This window comes from Cyprinus carpio, chromosome B7 (genome assembly GCF_018340385.1).
Source record: "Cyprinus carpio isolate SPL01 chromosome B7, ASM1834038v1, whole genome shotgun sequence".
Classification (NCBI taxonomy): Eukaryota; Metazoa; Chordata; class Actinopteri; order Cypriniformes; family Cyprinidae; genus Cyprinus; species Cyprinus carpio.
In genome coordinates, this window is record NC_056603.1 from 40,478,177 (window position 1) to 40,496,902 (window position 18,726).

The 18,726-nt window shown below is 35.5% G+C and overlaps 1 protein-coding gene across 3 annotated transcripts in view; it reads right to left on the minus strand.

The window, feature by feature from the left end:
• The window catches only part of LOC109092800 (zinc finger homeobox protein 3-like), a 334,135-nt gene that overhangs the window by 240,950 nt on the left and 74,459 nt on the right, over positions 1 to 18,726 (minus strand). For 2 of the 3 annotated variants that reach the window (XM_042728654.1, XM_042728651.1), the window contains exon 1: positions 14,011 to 14,311. The exons of the other annotated variant lie outside the window; for it this stretch is intronic. The gene's annotated coding sequence lies outside the window, so the exon portion shown is untranslated. Of the gene's footprint in view, positions 1 to 14,010; positions 14,312 to 18,726 lie in introns of those variants that run through there. 3 annotated transcript variants of the gene reach the window in all.

Here is an 18,726-nt window from a genome sequence, read left to right on the forward strand (position 1 = left end):
AGACTGATCAAGGGACAAAATGATTATTGAGGCCCAAGCACTGTTATTATGAGACACACAGTTATTGCAGTCATCATCGTAATTGGCTTCAAATGCACAAGGTACACAACACAACTAAAGGCACACAACATCCTCTCCTTTTATCTTCCAAGATGCTGCACATGAATGCATGGTTTATATAAGATCGAATTATCAACAAATGAACGTAATGTGAATCAACAATGCACACTGATGTTAGGTACAAGATGAATACATTTCATGAAACAAACTAGTCTAATGTAAATATACAAGAATAGCACTACATCGGTTATATTGCATTAGCTTACGGTATGCAGTGTTATTGTGTGCATAAGTAACAAATATAAATCAGAAGGTTGCAATTGAATTTTATTTAAATCATATGGTTGGATGCATTGATGTCATCAACGGCAATAAGAGGTATGACAGGCTTTGGAATGCAGCAAGACAAAAACTCTATGAATATGTTTTTAATTAAGCTATAAAAAACTAGAGGTAAAGTGACATCCGTTTATCAAAAAAGGGGTAAACAGACTCATTTGTCTCTGTGCATTGCACACAAATGTGGCAAAGCAGCCATACAGTTCCGGCCAAATAAACAGCAATAAATCGAGTTTTATTCTGGGATTTGCCAAACACCAGCCTTGCTCCTACATTTGAGACAACAAAAATGCAATCTTGACATCTTGCCCCGGCAGGAGATAATATTTGCTGTTCTGAGACCCATTTTCTTTTGTTGCAGGTTTCTCTAAGCCCAAGACACTTGAAATTTAAACCCAGTTCAAGAAATATTATTTGCCACAGGGCGAGGTAAATCTCTTGGCAGCCCCCCTTTCAAAGGGTTGGCCTGGATTTGTTTACTATTTATCTTATTTAAAAGCGAGGTTCAGTTTTACTTTTCAAAGGCGCGTTGGCTGCTGTGATCTCCCAGGTCAACAGAATGATGAATGCCCTTTTTCTCCATTTGAAGAGAAAAAGAGAAATAATAAGAGGATCATTACAGAGAGAAGCCAGCCGCACCTCCGGCCCTCCCCTATGAACAACTTCAGCCTCCAACACAAAACACATGCACGATAACGTCTGCAACTTCCCACTTGCTTTACTGCTACGCACAATTCTCACAATCAAAGCAATGGTCATTTGAACACAGTTTAAAGCGTGATCGCTGCATATAAATACACGTGGATTGTTTTTAATAATAAAAATGCTCTTTTATTTATTTGCAGCTTAATTTTATATGCTGAAAGTCTCATTCATTTTATATACATTTTAATTAACTGAATAAAACCCACACAAAGTAATAAGTGTACATGGGTGTGTGTTGCATTAAGTCAATTTTAACTTGAATTACTGCTTTGGAAATTTTTTTTTTTTTTTTTTGTACAACATTGTACATGTTGTCATCTAAACAAAATTTCATGTTTTGGTTTACACATCTGATGTCTGCTCTAACGTCGCTGCTTTTCCAACATTTTTTTCTCCTGGGATTCAGATGGAAGGTGCATTGAAAGTTTCTTTAAATTTATATACTTGACAAAGCAACATTTGGCCTTATGTTTCTACAGTTTAGACTCATTTTGTGGACACATATCAATAGTTACAAACGATACTTTCAGGAGTGATTTCTAACTCACTTTTAGTGATTAACTAGCTTTGTAATTTCATTAACAAAAGCTAACATTAGCAATTTTAGAAGCACTATTATGTTGACAAGTTAACACATTTTCCTGATCGTTTTGTTGCAAAAACATATATTTAGACTCTTCTGCGTGTCTTTCACTCCAGTACTTTCATGTATCTATAACATGTTGCTTAACTAGCTATCATTTATCCATGCATAAAAGATCCAGAACTGAGAACCCAAAACATAAGAAATCAGTGTCAACCTTAACCAAATGCAAACCAAACCAAACCAAACTGCAAATGCTGAAAATATCACTAGATATAAAACTGCCTTAAAAATGGAAAAGGAAAAAAAAAATAATAATCCAAAGAGCAGCCAGCAGAGGCATCCGGCACATATGGACACACACACAGGTGTGGTGGTATGTTTCAGGTTAAAAGAGAAAGTGTGAAGCCCAGAGCTGAGTGACCCTCTCACTGGCTGTGTTCACAGACGGGGTCAATGGCACCGGAGCCATTCTAAATGGCCAGGTTCCTGGAGCACACCCGGGAGGAGGACAGGCCAGGCTCTTGAGGAAACAGTAGAGATGCTCCATTAAGAGAGCCTGCAGCTAGACAGCGCCTGAGGGGAGAGCTGACTGACCCACTGGTGAAAGCTGGGATCACAAACATCCACACACGCACACACACACACACACAAAAAGGAAGCAATGCTAGAGTCCTGCAAAAAAGCACAGCTGACTGGTGCTCAGCCCGTGAGGAACACAAGAGCATCATTTTAATAGCTATAACCACTGTTAGTCAAAGAAATCATAAAATTCTATATTTTGTGAGAAGTGGTGACTATATAGTGGGGATCCCTACAAAGGCAAAACTATGTAATTACAGAAACACTGAAACTGAGAAAAAAAAAAGTTTTGACTTATTTGATATCAATCCTCACCCTATTTTTCTGAATCTGACACAGTTGAGTCACAGAGCAGATTCAATTTTGGTGGTAGCTTAATTCTGATAAAATGTGAAATTAGATCTGATTTAAAAAAAATAAAATAAAAAAAAGAATACACAAAAAGTACTACTTCAAACATTTAACCAGACTATTCAGTATATTTTTACATTATTTAAAAATATCTATATATTTTATTTTTATTTTATAATTATTTTAAATTTACTATTCAGTTATTTTATTTATATTAGTTTAAATTATTTTAGGAAATTAATTTAATGATACAGATCACAATGCATTTGTTATATCTGTAAAACTTTACAATAAGGTTGCATTTGTTAAAATAAGTTAATCACTTTAGGTAGCATGAATTAACAATGAAAAACAATTGATTAATTTTAGTTAATGTTCATTTTTAAATCTTAGTTAATATTACAGTTTCATTTGTTAACAGTATTTAATAGAACTAAGCCGACATTAACAGAACAGCTGTACTTTACTTTTTGCTCATTGCTCATTATTAGTTCATTTTAGTTAATGTATTTAAGTGTTACTGTTATGACAGGTGCATCATGCTCTGAAAATTATGCTACTGAAAATATCTCACTTTAGCTCAGTATCAGAACCTACTGTAGTATGCAGCCTTTCTGCCTGTTGTCTACATACAGGCTGCTGTCTTCTAAGGTGGCCATGGAACCTCCGAGTTTGATTGGAAAAGTCTGATTTGGAACACTCTACATAAGCAGCAACTCTACATGGCACACAAATAGCGCTGTACGAGGGAGACTCAATTTGCAATTGATTCCAGTATAGTTAAACTAAATATACAGCAAAAATAACAAAAATATGAAGGTCATTAGTTACATTAGTAGCTTTAACTTTCCTATCTTTTGGAACATCCTTCATGTCAGGAGCACACATACAGTATGACACCTTAAAATGCTCCCTCCGTAGGCAGCTCATAGGTATGAGAGCAGTCCTGGGAGTCTGTGGCATCTGGCACTTTGCGTTAGCATGGACTGAGTTATGAAAGGGGTTTGAGCGATGCCAGCATTTTAAAAATACATCTCTGTCTATTGTGTCTCACTAAGATCACTTTCCACTGATAAGGGGGTCCCTGGGGGCACCTCCCCACTTACCCACAAACTGCCTCCAAGGCTCTTAAGGTTAACGCTCACAGTTTGACTATCAGATCAATAGTTGTAAATGACTTCATCACACCAAAGAGGAAAACTTTCCAGCTAGAATTGGTCCCTCAGTTACCCCTGACAGAGTACTGCTTGAGGAACATCGTGTTATTTTGGCTCCCTGATCTTTATCATAGACAAGATGCTTCAAAAGGATCACAGATATACTTTAACTGCATTTTACGCCATTTCGCTGTGCATGCTTAGAGAATCAGATAGGAATTTTAGTACAAAGATGGTGTATTGGAATATCTGGAAAAACATTGCGCATGACTTTGTTTTTTAACACTTTAAAGCCAGACATTTGAAATAGTAGTCAGAAAAATCTTCAAATCTTTTTAAGTTTTTTAAACTTTAGACCAAAAATATGATATAATATAAAATCTGCAAAAATAAGTTTGTGTATTTTTTTTTTTTTTTTTTTTTTTTTTTATATATTTGTTTTGCCAGGCTTTTATGGTTCGTAGTATGATTATAAAAAAAAAAAAAATTACATTTAGTGTAGATGCTAATATGTATATTCATTCTGTAATGTAAATCAATGAATATTTACATAAAGCGCATAAAAATATCACTTGTCACTCTATATCTCCCAACAGTATGTTTTAGTGAGAATATATTTAAATGCTTAGATTTATGATCAAAGCACTGTAGTTTTTTTTTTTTTTTAGGGGCAAAATAATCCAATGTAATACAATGATGAGAGATGAAATAAATAAATGTTCCTCAAAAGCCTGATGGATCATATTTGATGCATTTTACATGTTTTTTTTTTTCTAAAAAATAAAAAAAAATCCATTGTGTTTTTCTCCCAACATTACTAACATTATAAATGCTGTTCTTATTTTTACTTCATAAAAAGTAAATATTTTACTGCAAAAAGATGCAACCTGAAAGAGGACATTTTTATAATTATTCTAAAAGGTATTTTACTTAATAATAATAAAAAAAGAATAAACATTTAATTAGAGAATAGACAGTAAGAAATAAATTGTGAAGAACAGGTTATTCAACAAAGTTTCCATCGTGTTGTTAATTAGATGGCTAAATTTGTATGGGGTTAATTACAATTATACATGGATTTCTCAAAAGTTTGAGCTTCATAAGCATTTACTGTTCTGTATATACTAAAAAATCTATCATTCTAAATTAGCATGCAAAATATGAACCAAATTAAATGCACAAGCTTTCATTAAGGCAAGATTATGCACATTATTAAGTGTAAGCCTTGAATGTGTCTTAGGCAGTTTATGGCACACTGAGAGGTGCGTGTTCACAGTGGGAAACACAAGACATTTGCCTTCACTCTTTTGTCCTTGCATAGAAGCGTTAGTGTAAGATCTCCCCCCAAAACCTTCCCAAATGTCCGCAAACCTGCCTGCTGTTCGGGTGTCAGTGGGTAATGAGTGCTGGCAGAGCACTGGTTAATAGGGGAGCAGAGAGGAGCGTCAAGCTAGAGATGTATTCATGCGCGTGGCGTTACACTCCAACCCAGGGTGACAAGTCTTCATCCTCGCAGCCCGAGGCCAGGATTAGGTCTGGGACTGGGGAGAGAGCACGGCTAGCCACACAAAGCCGATGGTAATGCAAAATCTTTTTTATATTAACCTCACCTCCTTTCCCTCGGCCTGACAGTGGACAGGCCTGCTCTCTTTGGGCGCTCAAATTATCCTCAATTACTGCGGAAAGGCCAGGCGAGGGGACGTCACCTAACCTTCACCATCTGTTAGGTTCAAAACCCCGGCAGCCAGCCGGTCCTCCTGTCTCCTGCCTCCTCCTGACCTTTCAGGGCCAGCCCCTCGACCCTCCCTCCTCACTCCAACACCCCCCTTTCTCCGGACACAGCTGGGAGGTCCGTGCACGCACATCACATCACGCCAGAAAAGGTTACCGAGATTGACTGTTTTTGACACTTTTGCATGAGAGCGGAATATTCCACACCAAAACACTGTGCTGTGAAAATATTTAAAAATTGCTTCATAAATAGGAAATGATTCCATCAGATTTGTTTAAGTGCAGCTTAACTAAAAATCTATTTTATTTACAAAATGTAAATGTTAACTTTAGAATTGTTTTAGGGATCATGAATAAATAATGAACAATCACAGTTGTAAAAAAAAAATGCATTAATATATTCAACTGAATGGAAAAAAAAATATTAGCATGTATAGAATTAACAATAACCAAAATGAATGAATGTACTAAAAGTATTTTGGTAGTACTGCAATAACTAATTTAAAACCTATTCATGATTTTGTAAGCAATTTAAACTTGTCACTGAAAAACAATATTCAACTACACAGAAATGGCACACTAACAAATTAAACATTACAAATTTGAAGTATAAAGACTGAAATTGTATTTTTTTATTATTTTTTTTTACTTACAAATTTGCTAAATGTTTTGTAACTTTTTTTTAAATTTTTTATAAAGAATTACATGTGTAAAAATACATAATAAATAAATAATTATACATGTAAAAACACATATTTTATTAAAAAAAAAAAAAAATCACCTAAATATTCTCAACGGTCATGACTGGACAGTGCACAAACTCTTTCCTTTCAGATCCTGTTCCTCGAAACCTCATCTTTATTTTCTACATCCTAATTGAATGCTACAACTTTCTCCTCAGCAGATTTCCCATCCACCAACAGCACCTGGCTGTAATTAAACATTCATCTGCTTTTGGCATTGTTCTTTTAAAATATTGAGCAGTTCTTATGCCTCCTATAGCACATGCTGCACTGAATAATTGAAGCCGTATTTTCTGTTTGTTTTTAAGCTATGTGTTTTAGCAAGTCCAGTAAGTCCATTTTGATTTTTTTTTTCTCCACCGCTCCCCATCAGTAAAGCTGGACACTCTAGAGGCCTCCTTTCACAGGTCATCTGGCTAGACCTGACGGCTCAGAAATAACTTTTAATAAGTCTGATAAATAATAGATGGAGTATACGCTAAGCCAAGCTGAGAGGTACAGGGAGCAGGACAGCGAGCTGGGCAGGCAGACAGAACCTGCCTCGTACACAGACACGCTCGCACACACTCCTCCTCCCTCTCCAGACAGAGCGCTCTCAGGGGTCAGGGGTCATGGACTTGACCTTGGAGCCGCTAGGAAACAGTTCACTCAGTCTTTTATCATCTAGGATTATTCAACGGGAGGCCCACGCTTCTCTCAGCATTACCCTTCATTACCCCCACCTCCAGGCTGCAGCCATCAGAAGCCCCAAAATCCCCAAATCAATATTTTATACTGACACAATTGTCCATTTAAATAGATTTATTTGAAATCCGATTGATAACTTCCTCTGAAATCATTGTCTGTATTTTTGTCATATTCAGCTGTTTGATGAATAATAATGCATCTCTCGCTTTCTTTTTCATAATCACTGGAATTCATTTATGTCTACAGAAATACCACAAACACAGAATTCAAATGCAAAAACAAAAATTATGAGCTAAAATGTAAACTATTTCCTTTTCCTTTTTGTTTCACATCTATATGTTTTCAAAGATAATGTTGAAGATATATTTTGTTGTTTATGTTATTTTGTTATATTTATTGTTTTTGAATCAAGACATTTTCTTAGGGATATTCAATTTTTTATTATTATTTTTACTACCACACACAATCACACACACACGCACACACACACACACACACACACACACACACACACACACACACACACACACACACAAACACACACACACACACAGAGAGAGAGCGAGAGAATGAGCGAGAGAGAGAGAAAGAGTCTAAAATTTTGGTCTAAACTGAGATTTTTTTTCTTTCCTTCTTTTCTTGACAGCAAAATGGCTTCATACATGTTGGTGCCACACTTACTTTGATTTGCCTGACAGAAAATTTTCAGAAAAAAAACAACAACATTATTTTAGAACGAAGTTGTTATAAATTAGAAACAATTTTGGTGGAAATAATAAAGCATTATTAAAAATCAAAGCAAACAAAACATTATAATGTGACAGCTTTATTAGGATCTCTGTACAGTTACACCATCTATCTATCTATCTATCTATCTATCTATCTATCTATATATATATATATATATATATATATATATATATATATATATATATATATATATATATATATATAGTTGTTGTTGTATACTTTAGGCATCACAAAATAAAAATAAAAAAGCAGCCAAATTTTGATATTTAAAACATGTTCATAATAAGACAGGTGTATTATATATATATATATATATATATATATATATATATATATATATATATATATATATATATTATATATATATATATATATATATATATTATAAAGATACATTTAAAATGCATGACATTTTAATGTATTTTTGAATAACAAAAGAGCGTCACGTCATAAACACACCTGCGCGCGCGCACTCTCGGTTTTATATGTTTAAACAACACTCCTTGTCTCTTATTGTGTCGTTTTTTAATCGCGTACGTCCGCCTGTCAAGACAATACAATGCTTTTTTAGGTCAAATATTGCACAGCGCAGATGAGTGGCGCGGGAGAGGCGTGGTGGGTCACAGATATGCCACGCATCGCTAATCATGATCAGCAGATCTGCGCCTCCGACACTGAGAGCGGCCGATCTCACAGACAGGTGCGGCGCTGAGCAGCTGTAACACCGGCACATGCACGGACATTCATGAGCAAGCCCTGCTCCGACAGCACTGATTCCTGTTTGTTTGTTTGTTTGTTTTTTTAAAACATAAATTATAATAATAATTTAGTAAAGAGTACATATTGAATCTACATTTTGTAAATAACATTAAAATATGACATTTTAAAGCATATTGTGTTACTACGAATGTTTTTTTTTTTCTCCTTTTTTTTAACGTGTGTGTGTGTGTGTGTGTGTGTGTGTGTGTGTGTGTGTGTGTGTGTGTGTGTGTGTGTGCTGTCCCCGATCGTAGATGGGTTCTTTTCCCCTCTTCTGGGCACTGTGCCATCAACAGAAAGCAAATCAGCTCAGCACACGTCAGGTTAATACAGCAGTGACTAACACTAATAGCTGGGCTGCTTGTTTCAGTCTCATTTGAATGTGAATGGTGTTTACCACTGAGAGCAGCTTGTAAGGGCCGGCTGCTTTGAATACACAACAACCTGCCACATAATGGCTTTCAATTAGCCTGTAATAATTAGCCACATTCTCTCCAAAGCATTTAGGGGCCAATTAGCCTTCATCGTTGCTTAATTGGCCGGATTAATTACCCACTGGCAGCCTGTTCAGGAATGTGAAGAGAGGCATGCAACAGAGAACCACTAGTTTGCATATTATTCATGAAGAGAGGGGGGCAAAGGAGAACAATGTAATTAAATAATAATGGCAATAGAGGAAAGAGGGTGGATTTGCTGGTTTATACTAAACATTTTAAGTGATTTTAATGTATTTATTTATATATTTATTATATATATATATATATATATATATATATATTATATATATATATATATATATATATATATATATATATACATAAAATCTATTTAATTTGCTTGTTTTATGTGTCATTGTTTTCCGGCACAATTACGATATATATATTTTTTTCTTCTATCATGAAAATATTTTTTTTCTATTATAGAAACTAAAAAACTAAATTGGTACGTACAGATAATCCCCCTCCCCCTTATTTAACTACGAGCCGGCAATAAAACACCTATTTGCAAAAGTAAAAATCCTCCTCTAATAATCAGTTTAGCTTCATTTATCAAATAAAATTTGATGCTTAAACGTGTCATTTGATGCTTAAACGTGTCATGTGATCTAAGCGTGGCTATGTAACGCCGCAAGGACATAGAGGACAAACTATATATATTTCGATTTATATACAGCAGGTAATAGTATTACTGCGTGTTATCTACTGGAGGTGACAATAAATCTAGTGTTGTGGACGACTGACATTGTGTTTAACTCATATTGTGTGGAGCAACTGATTATTTATTTTATTATTATTTTTATTTTTTTTGCCAAGAACGTATTTTATGATTTTCAGAAGCTCGGTGGTGTGCGTGGATCGCAAAATATTAAAACAAATATAAATAATATAGGACGCAGTTAGACTGTCCTGTAATAATCAGCATGCTTTGGCTTTTATTTACAGTCCAAACGTGTGATATGAAGGGGCAGCATTGTAATTATTGTGGAGAAAATAGGTCAGACTGGACCTCAGCAGTGTCCATTTGTCACAATGCATTGAGAGAGGTGAATGACTCAGAGGCATATGGCTTTCATCTCAGCACACTGAACAGCTGATTTCTTCAGAAAGCTTCTGTTAAGTTCAAGGTCCCGGGGGTCGATGATCAGGCCCGGCTTCACTGGAGACGCTCATCGTCACGCGCTTCACACACAAATATGCACTGAAAGTTGCCAAAAGAAAAATTGCCATTGTGTTATCCACGGGGGAGAAAAACGTGCTTTATAAAATATGATGTATAATATTCCAAAATGTAGCTCAATGTAGTTTCTAATCACAATTGAGACAGGTTTACAATCATCCCAAACTACAGAACATGAAACAGATTTTTAAGGAATGTATCATATAAATGCATAGAACAATTTAGTCTATCAACTAGCCTTTACCAACCAAGTAAAAAAAAAACCCCCAAAAAAAATGATTCGATAAAATAAGCCCACGTTTACAACAATGTATTTATTATAAATATATTTAAAGCGACGAAAAACAAATGACGTTTATTTGATCAGAAATATAGCATTAAGTACAACATCGACAGTGAAACAATTTATTTAAAAAATAGCCTAATAAAGCAGGGATTTTCGTAGACGAAAAACGTCAAATTATTAATAATAAATCGACGAAATGTACCTTTATCTTATGATAAACACTTAACGAATCGAAAGCTAATCGAAATGAGCATTTGTCGTTCATTTTCCTTTAACATACAGCTATATATAAACTCTTTATATGTAAAATAAAATATATGCATGTTAAAATATTTTAAACATCGTATTATTTTATATACTAACAATACATATGCAATTTTACCTTTTATCATAAGCCAGTCCGCATTACTGAGATGACACGACAAGTGTTCAGGTAAATGCTAAATAACAAATGAATAAAACTAAAAGAATGTATACATACAATTATCTATACAAATCACACACATTAATAGGTTAAATACACAAATACTAATGACATTCACAGGTGGATGCAACCATGCATATTAATGCATAATATTTTTCACTTAAACCTGCGATTGTATTTTTAAGAAATACTGAAAGGGCTTTACTGTAAATAAACGGACATTCAATTATGATGATGCAAAATAATAATAACGAATAACGAGTTTGAGATGATCATGCAAATGGTTTTTCACAACCTAGACAGAGAAACTCTTAAAAAAAAGAAAAAAAAATACTTGAATTTAATCACACTTTCCAAAGTTGTTGGACAAGTCGCGGTAAAACTACACGCAAAACACAGACGAATTATTTATTTAAGGGAATGGTGCTCATGTCCAGATTGCATGTATCATGTGAACCCCTGAACCTGTCCATTTACAGATGACACTGTTGTGAAGGTGATCCATGCATGCTCAGTAGAGATGTCCAATTCCCAGTGGTGTTCATCTCTGTGAAATTATATACCAGTTTTCCGTAAGGGATCTAAATTTATTCATTGGCTATTTTTGATGTCCTTCACCTGCACGCCCAGCATCTCAGTTGCTGATCAACTGATTCTTGAAATAAGCTGTCCAGATTTTCAGGGATCACCTGCTTAAAATTGTTATTATTATTATTTTTAATGGCAGAAAAATAATTTAAATCATTTCAAACCTATACAGACTTCTCCTGAATGCTAAACTGGCCTTATTGCATGTTTCATTGCACAAGAAATGAATCTTTAATCTGCAAGGAAGCAAGTATAACAGTTAATAAATAAATAAATAAATTCATTCAAAAATGAATAGGAAGTTATTGGCCATTTAAGATGGCAGCTGTAAAAGTGAAACACATCTTGTGTTGTAAATTTAGAGGTCTTTATATCTGTAGGTCATCCTCTACTGCATTGTTTTTGTAAACATTGCATATTTAAAGTTATAAAGAAATATTAACAAATAAAAAACATAGGATACATACACAAGTGCACCTGTTGTACAGTGATCCAAATATTCAGACAGCGAATGAATATTGCTGTAGGCTTATGTGTAAACTGACATTTGGGAAAAAAGGGAAAGGTTAGAAGATAAAAAATAAATAAATATTGCAGCAAGAGCATTGTTTGAATGACAGCATTAAAAAGCAGATATAAAGAGAGAATGCATGCACATGGAAAAATTGCTGAGGAAAAAGGACTATAGTGATAAAACGTTGAGATCTACAGTAAGAAATACAGGGGCAGACAGAAGGACAGACAGAGGTGGTCCCAGGTGCCCGTGCTCTTTACCGAATCCTGGTAATGACATCATTAGGCCACTTTGCATGACCAGAGAGAGATCCTCTTTCCGCAGAGAGTCCCTTCATGGAAGGCAGGTCAGCGACACGAGCCTCTGCCTGACATATAATTGCTGATATTGATTATAGGTTATCATATGCTGCAGGCTATTTGTAAGATAATGCCAGAGGGGTTAATTTGTTAGCCATTAACCTCTTGGGCCTGGGTCTGTGTACATACGAATTAAGTTTAAAACAAGTCCTGACTGGTTTCCTCAGCCCTTGGCCCTAAATGGAACTGTAATAGGGTTAAACTGAAATTACAATGCAACACCATGAAACAGCACTGTGCTCACACAGCCACTGCGCAGGCCACTGGTATTTGAAAAAGGGCACTGGCCACAGGTTTGAAGAGAACGGAGCCTTCGCACCGGCAATTAGACCACAATCTCCATCCATTTTACTACAAAAATAGCTCTCAAAGGGCTCTTTCTGAAAAGCCTCTTGGTTCCAGAACACAACTGACATTTACAGGGAATGTAAAGTGTCCACATGAAAAAAAAAAAAAAAAAACATGAATGTATCTATCTAAAACAACCAGACATTGCAGCTACTCGTCATCTGTAAATGTGAAGTCCGCAAAAAAATGTCAGTAAACAATGCAAAAGAAAATTGTATGCCATACCTGTAGCTCTATCATAAACAATGACACTGAATTTATACAGTATATAGAACAAAGTCTCTTTTTTCTTTCTCTTTAAGAACTTTCATTCAGCAAAGATGCAATAAATCAATCTAAAGTAACAGTAAAGGCGTGTATTATAAAAGTTTTTGAAGTTTCTGTTCATCAGTTCCTGGAAATAGTTTTCCATTCACAGTTTACACAGAAATATTAGGAAGCAAAAAAGATTTTTTTTTTTTTAATTGCTAATAATAAGATTCATTGTAAATATTGATAATAGCTGAGCACTAAATCATAAAATTAGAATGATTTCTGAAGGATCATGCAACACTGAAGACTGAAGTAATGATGCTGAAAATTCAGCTTTGCACCACAGAAATAAAATTCATTTTAAAATGCATTAAAATAGAAAACATTTATTTTAAAGTGTAAAATTGTTTCACAACATTGATGTTTTTACTGTATTTTTGATCAAATAAATTCAACCTTGGTTAGCATAAAGCCTAGTTCATTATTCCAAACTTCCAAACTTTTAACCATGTTTGTGTTGATATAGATCAAGAGTCTACAGGTCTGTATAGTTTGAAAATAATTTTCTAAATAGCCTAAATATTAAATATTGCCTGAGCAGAAATAGCTTTAAAGCAGATAAATCCCCATTTCAATCAAAAAAAAAAAAAAAACTGTTACTTGAGTTTCAAAAGCCAAACAGACAAAAAGTTAATAGCCATGTCAGCAGCTTCAGATCTAATCATGACAAAATAACAAACAAAAGGACAGTTCCAAAAATGTAACACAATCAAATCAACAAACGTAACAAATCAATCAAATACACACACAGAAATCTAAAAACACACCCACCAGCTTAACCGAAGCATAACAAAACTTTAAAAGTCTCCTGTAAAGCACACAGTACAGAGACTGCACATCAAAACATCACAGCAAAGCCAAAGGAGATGTACCAAAAGTTGAAGGAGTGTGTGGGTGTGTGCGAGTGAGTGTTTATGTGTCCACGTGTGTGTGTGTGTGTCTGTGCTGACGTGTATGTGTGTGTTTAGGAGCGAGGGAGTGTGAGATTAGTCAGAGCAGCACAGGTGAACCTCAGAGTCTGACACACAGCTCTAGTAAAACAGCAGAGGCCGTACCTGTGCTCCTCTGCTCCGGTGGCATCAAACGCTCCCCAATCCAGCAGTTATCCGACAGCAGGACGTGTGATCCAGGTTCTCTCCTGACCCAGCTAAGAAGCACAGGGAAGAGGACGAGAGCAAGCCAGAGAGATGGCGATAGAGGGAGAGAGAGGGGGGGAGTCAGAGGTTTGCCACTGTGACACCATGATGGATCCATGTGAGATTGGTCATAGGCTCTCTCTCTTTCGTTTTCTCTCTCTCTCTCTCCAACACACACACACACATGTTAAGACAGTCAAGGTGCTTTGTCCAGTTCTAGTACATCAGAATCAGACCAGCAATCAGAAACATGTCACAGAATATGCATGAAAATGGGTCACTGTATGGTTCATTTGGAGATCAAAAATATAAATTGATAGACTCTCTCATCTCTTTGGTTTCGCAGGCTCACGATATTCCAAAATATATTTTTGCGGGACTGTGAAAATGATTCGGGAGCCCGGCAGAATGCCATTAGCATTCATTCACAGTCTCCCCATAGCATCTGCTGCGTATTTTAATGCCGGCTGGACGCAGTGGGGCAGCTGGAATTGGACAGGCAAATAAAAAAAGGGTCAAAAGTCTTACACAGAGCAGAGTCAGGCCATCCACCCAAACAAAAGACAATAAATAAGAGGTTGGGACGCGACCGGCCACTGGTAGCCAAAACAGATACAAATGCATGAATGAAATACATAAAAACTATACAATCTCAGAGAGAAGGAAGCTGTCACTGGAACTGTACCCTTTTAAAATTACACTCTTGTGACCTTATTTACCCCTAAATGATGCATATTAGTACCTAAATAGTATGTAGGGTGGCACTTTATATTAGGTGTCCTAAACTTCTTTGTATTAACATTAAATGACTATGGATTTACTGTGTAACTACATTTTGTTCTGCAAAATTTACACATTTAAAGCTAATAAATTTGAGGTATGATTTGGGTTTTGTGGTAATCGTTGGGCTCCGGGTAAGAGGTAAAGTTAACGGTGTGACTACAAATGTAAATTAAATTAAAGCACTTGTAATTACAATAATGTCTTAAAATCATTTTAAAAAATGGTTATTGGAGTATGTTTTATAAGAAATGATTTATGAAATTTACTAGTATTTTCTGAGTAGAAATTATCTTAAAGTAAAAAAAAAATCAGTGTACTATACATATAAGGCCATTTAATATAAAGTGTGAACAAAACTAGAAGTTTATATTGCTAAAGGCTAGTAAACTTGCTTAGAGTGTTGGCTAAGGCAGAATCGAGGAAACAACCTGCAAAGTTTGTTGTTTGATATTAAATAAAACGATTTCAGTTGGCAGCTGCGTATGAAAGGTACATTTTGGAAAGTGCTTGGAGTGAATTGTAATAAAAAAAAGGCATTTTAAAAGGCAACTGCTTGCCTTGATATAAGTGTCACTCATTTCTCCAGAGCATGCACATTATGCATACCATACCAAATACTGTTCGCAAAATAAACACCAAACATTTGGGGTTTTTCTGCTGCCATGTTGATGTGAAAATTGATTTGCATTGCATGAAACATGTATAAAGGGATCGGCCATCCTGCTCGGCCCTGCTTGGAGAAATCACATTTTTATATAAATCAAGCCCTCCCCTCTTCTGACTGGGGACAGACTAGGCCAAGTTGAGTTGGCCCAAGTCTGTTGACCTCTGTATGCAAATGAACCCATATGGCCACAGCACCCAGACAGGCCAGACTTCGTGGCTGAACTTGACTCCCAGCAGTGCAGATGGAAAGGAGGACGGAGGGGAGGAGGTCCCCTTCACCTTTGTTAAATCATAATCTCTAAACAAACACCCCGAACGCTCGTCCAGCGGGACAGCTGACCTGATGAAATAGTCTGTAGACTAGGACAGGAGTTCAGAGTACAATCATGGCCCTGTCCCAAATGTGCCATCAGCCCTTGCAGTCTTTCTCCAAATACACGCTCAGGGCATTATGTCACATAGATTGCCAGGTAAAGCTACACTAGATATTAGCCTCAAGAAAGGGGCACTCACAAGCATCTTTACTCAAAAAATAAATAAATAAATAAGTAAATAAAAATGAATGAATTTATTTATTTAATTAATTACAATAATAATAATTATTATAATTATGATGATGATAATAATAATAATAATAATAATAGTAGAAGTAGTAATAATAATAATAATAATAATAATAATAATAATAATAATAATAATAATTTACTTACCCCCATGCCATTCCAAACCGTAGTTTCTTTCTTAAGGGTTTGCAAAAATGAATAAATAAATGTTTTTTGCATTTTGTGGAAGAGTTAAATCTTCAAAAACCATTTATCAACATTGCATATTATATGTTCATCCATTGATTTAGCAGATGCTTCAATTGAAAGCAACTTACAAATAAGGAATACAACAAGCAATTTATCTAAAAGAAGCAATAACATGAGAAGTGTAGAAAAGTGCAACAGAGAACAGGGAGGTATATAAGAAAAAGTGAATGACATTTTAGCTATTTCTTGAATATTGTCAGGCGTTCAGCTGTCCAGATAGGGTTAAGATACCATACTGTATATCAAATCAGCAAAACAATTGATAAACTAATTAATTTTTTTATTTATTTTTAAAGCTCAAATCATAAACATAGATTTGTTGTTGTTGTTGGCCAGCTAATGCATCTCCTAAAGTAAAACAAAAATAGTGCATGCTTCTATGAGCTAAAGCTGACTCTTTTAACAGTTCGACTTTCATTTCTATAGCCGCTTTACTGAGCATTACCATTTCTCCTGTTACTTTTTATAAGAGTGGTCCTTCTCCTCCCACTTATAATGTCTCTGTCCACATCAAGTGCATAGTGTCAAAGATCTTATGTTCTGGACTGAATAAAAATCCTGCATAAAATTCAGGATGAACTAAAATCCTGATCACATTATGCCCTGCCCTGAGCCCTCATATTCAGCCCCTTCATCCTTCTTCAGCCTCAATCTCAGCTTCTCCTCCTCTATCTTTATCTCACCCGCCAAAATGCTTCTGAGTGCAACAGCAGGTAAAATATTCCAATTAAATACAAAAAAGGAAAGGCTGCCGTTCTACTTAACTTTGACATTTAGCGCTCAGTGTGGGGGTTCCCCTGCTCGGAGAGATGGGTCAGACTGAGAAGGCAGAGGGGCCGCATCGATCTCTGTGAGAATGTGAGTGATACCTCCTGCCAATTACAGTAATCACATATGCCTGTTTCAGCGGTGAGCAAATGTTATCCACGAGAAGCAACAGGAAGCTCCATGATAACATGCCAACCACTGTTACACTAACACACACAAAGCTTAGCTTGAGCACACGCTGAGTATGCAATATACTCTGAGAATAAATCTCTACTTCTTTAAATCCAGACCGTCGGTCCTAGCCACTGAAATATAACAATTTTAAATGGGGGTTTTTGCAGTAATGTCATAGAAAACCATTCAGTGAAACGTTCTTAAAGGAAAGTTCACTCCAAAATGAAAATCGGAACAAATTTGGAGAATTTTAGCATTACTTTACCGATGGATCCTCTGTAGTGAATGGGTGCCGTCAGATAAAAACATCATAAGAATCCTCAATAATCCAGTAATAATTCCAGGGTTTCAGTTAATGTCTTGTGAAGTGAAAAACTGTGTTTCTAAGAAACAAATCTATCAATAAAACATTTTAACTTCAAACTGTTGCTTAAGTCAATGAGTCTTCTATCCATAATATTGCTGTCCCCAGTGAGAAAAAAAAAATTCCCCTCATTTGAATCAGGAGAGATATATTCACAGATCAAGCACCCTTTGTTTCAAAACCGTTCTAAACAAATATGTCACTGTATTTTGATGTAAGAGGACAACAGGGGAAGCTGGAGGAAGCGTTATTATGGGTTATGAACTAGGGTATTTTGTCCAGAGGTGATGGTTTAAACTTAAAAGATTTGCTTGTTCCAAACACACATTTTTTTCACTTCACAAGACGTTAATTGGTGGACTGGTGTCATGTGAATTACTTGTGTATTATTGTGATGTTTTTATCATCTGTTTGGACTCTCATTCTGACGGCACCCATTCACTGCAGAGGATTCAGCTGCATTTAGTCAAATCTGTTCTGATCAGTGGTGTAATGTAACGAAGTAAAAATACTTTGTTACAGTACTTAAGTATTTTTTTGAGAGTATCTGTACTTTAATTGAGTTTTTATATTTCAGTCAACTTTTACTTTTTCTCCACTACATTTCCTAATTATAATGTATACTTTTACTCCGATACATTTCCCCTAAGTATATTCGTTACTTACAGTACTACAAAATAGTCAGAAGAACACAGACTGCAGGAAAGCAGGTTTAACGAATCAGTGGTCTTGCATTTGCAAGTTAGGTTCATAAAAAACGCCTCTGCTCATGTGCAAACAACCGCGGATGATTTCATTTTCCACTCAAGTCGAGGCTGGGGCGTGCGATATATAGCTTCATCTGCGATAATATGGTAAGTGTTGTTGTAATGATGTGCAATCTGACGTTATCAAGTAGGCTATATCACCAAATCACACACAGAGTTCAAGTATATTGATTTATTAGTCTATTAAAACTAAAAATTCCAGGCAATCTAAATTGTAGATGGCAAAAATTCTTCTGTATGCTTTTTAGATTCATATAATTTAATGCAGCCCTATAGTTAACTTAATCTATATCACACAAAG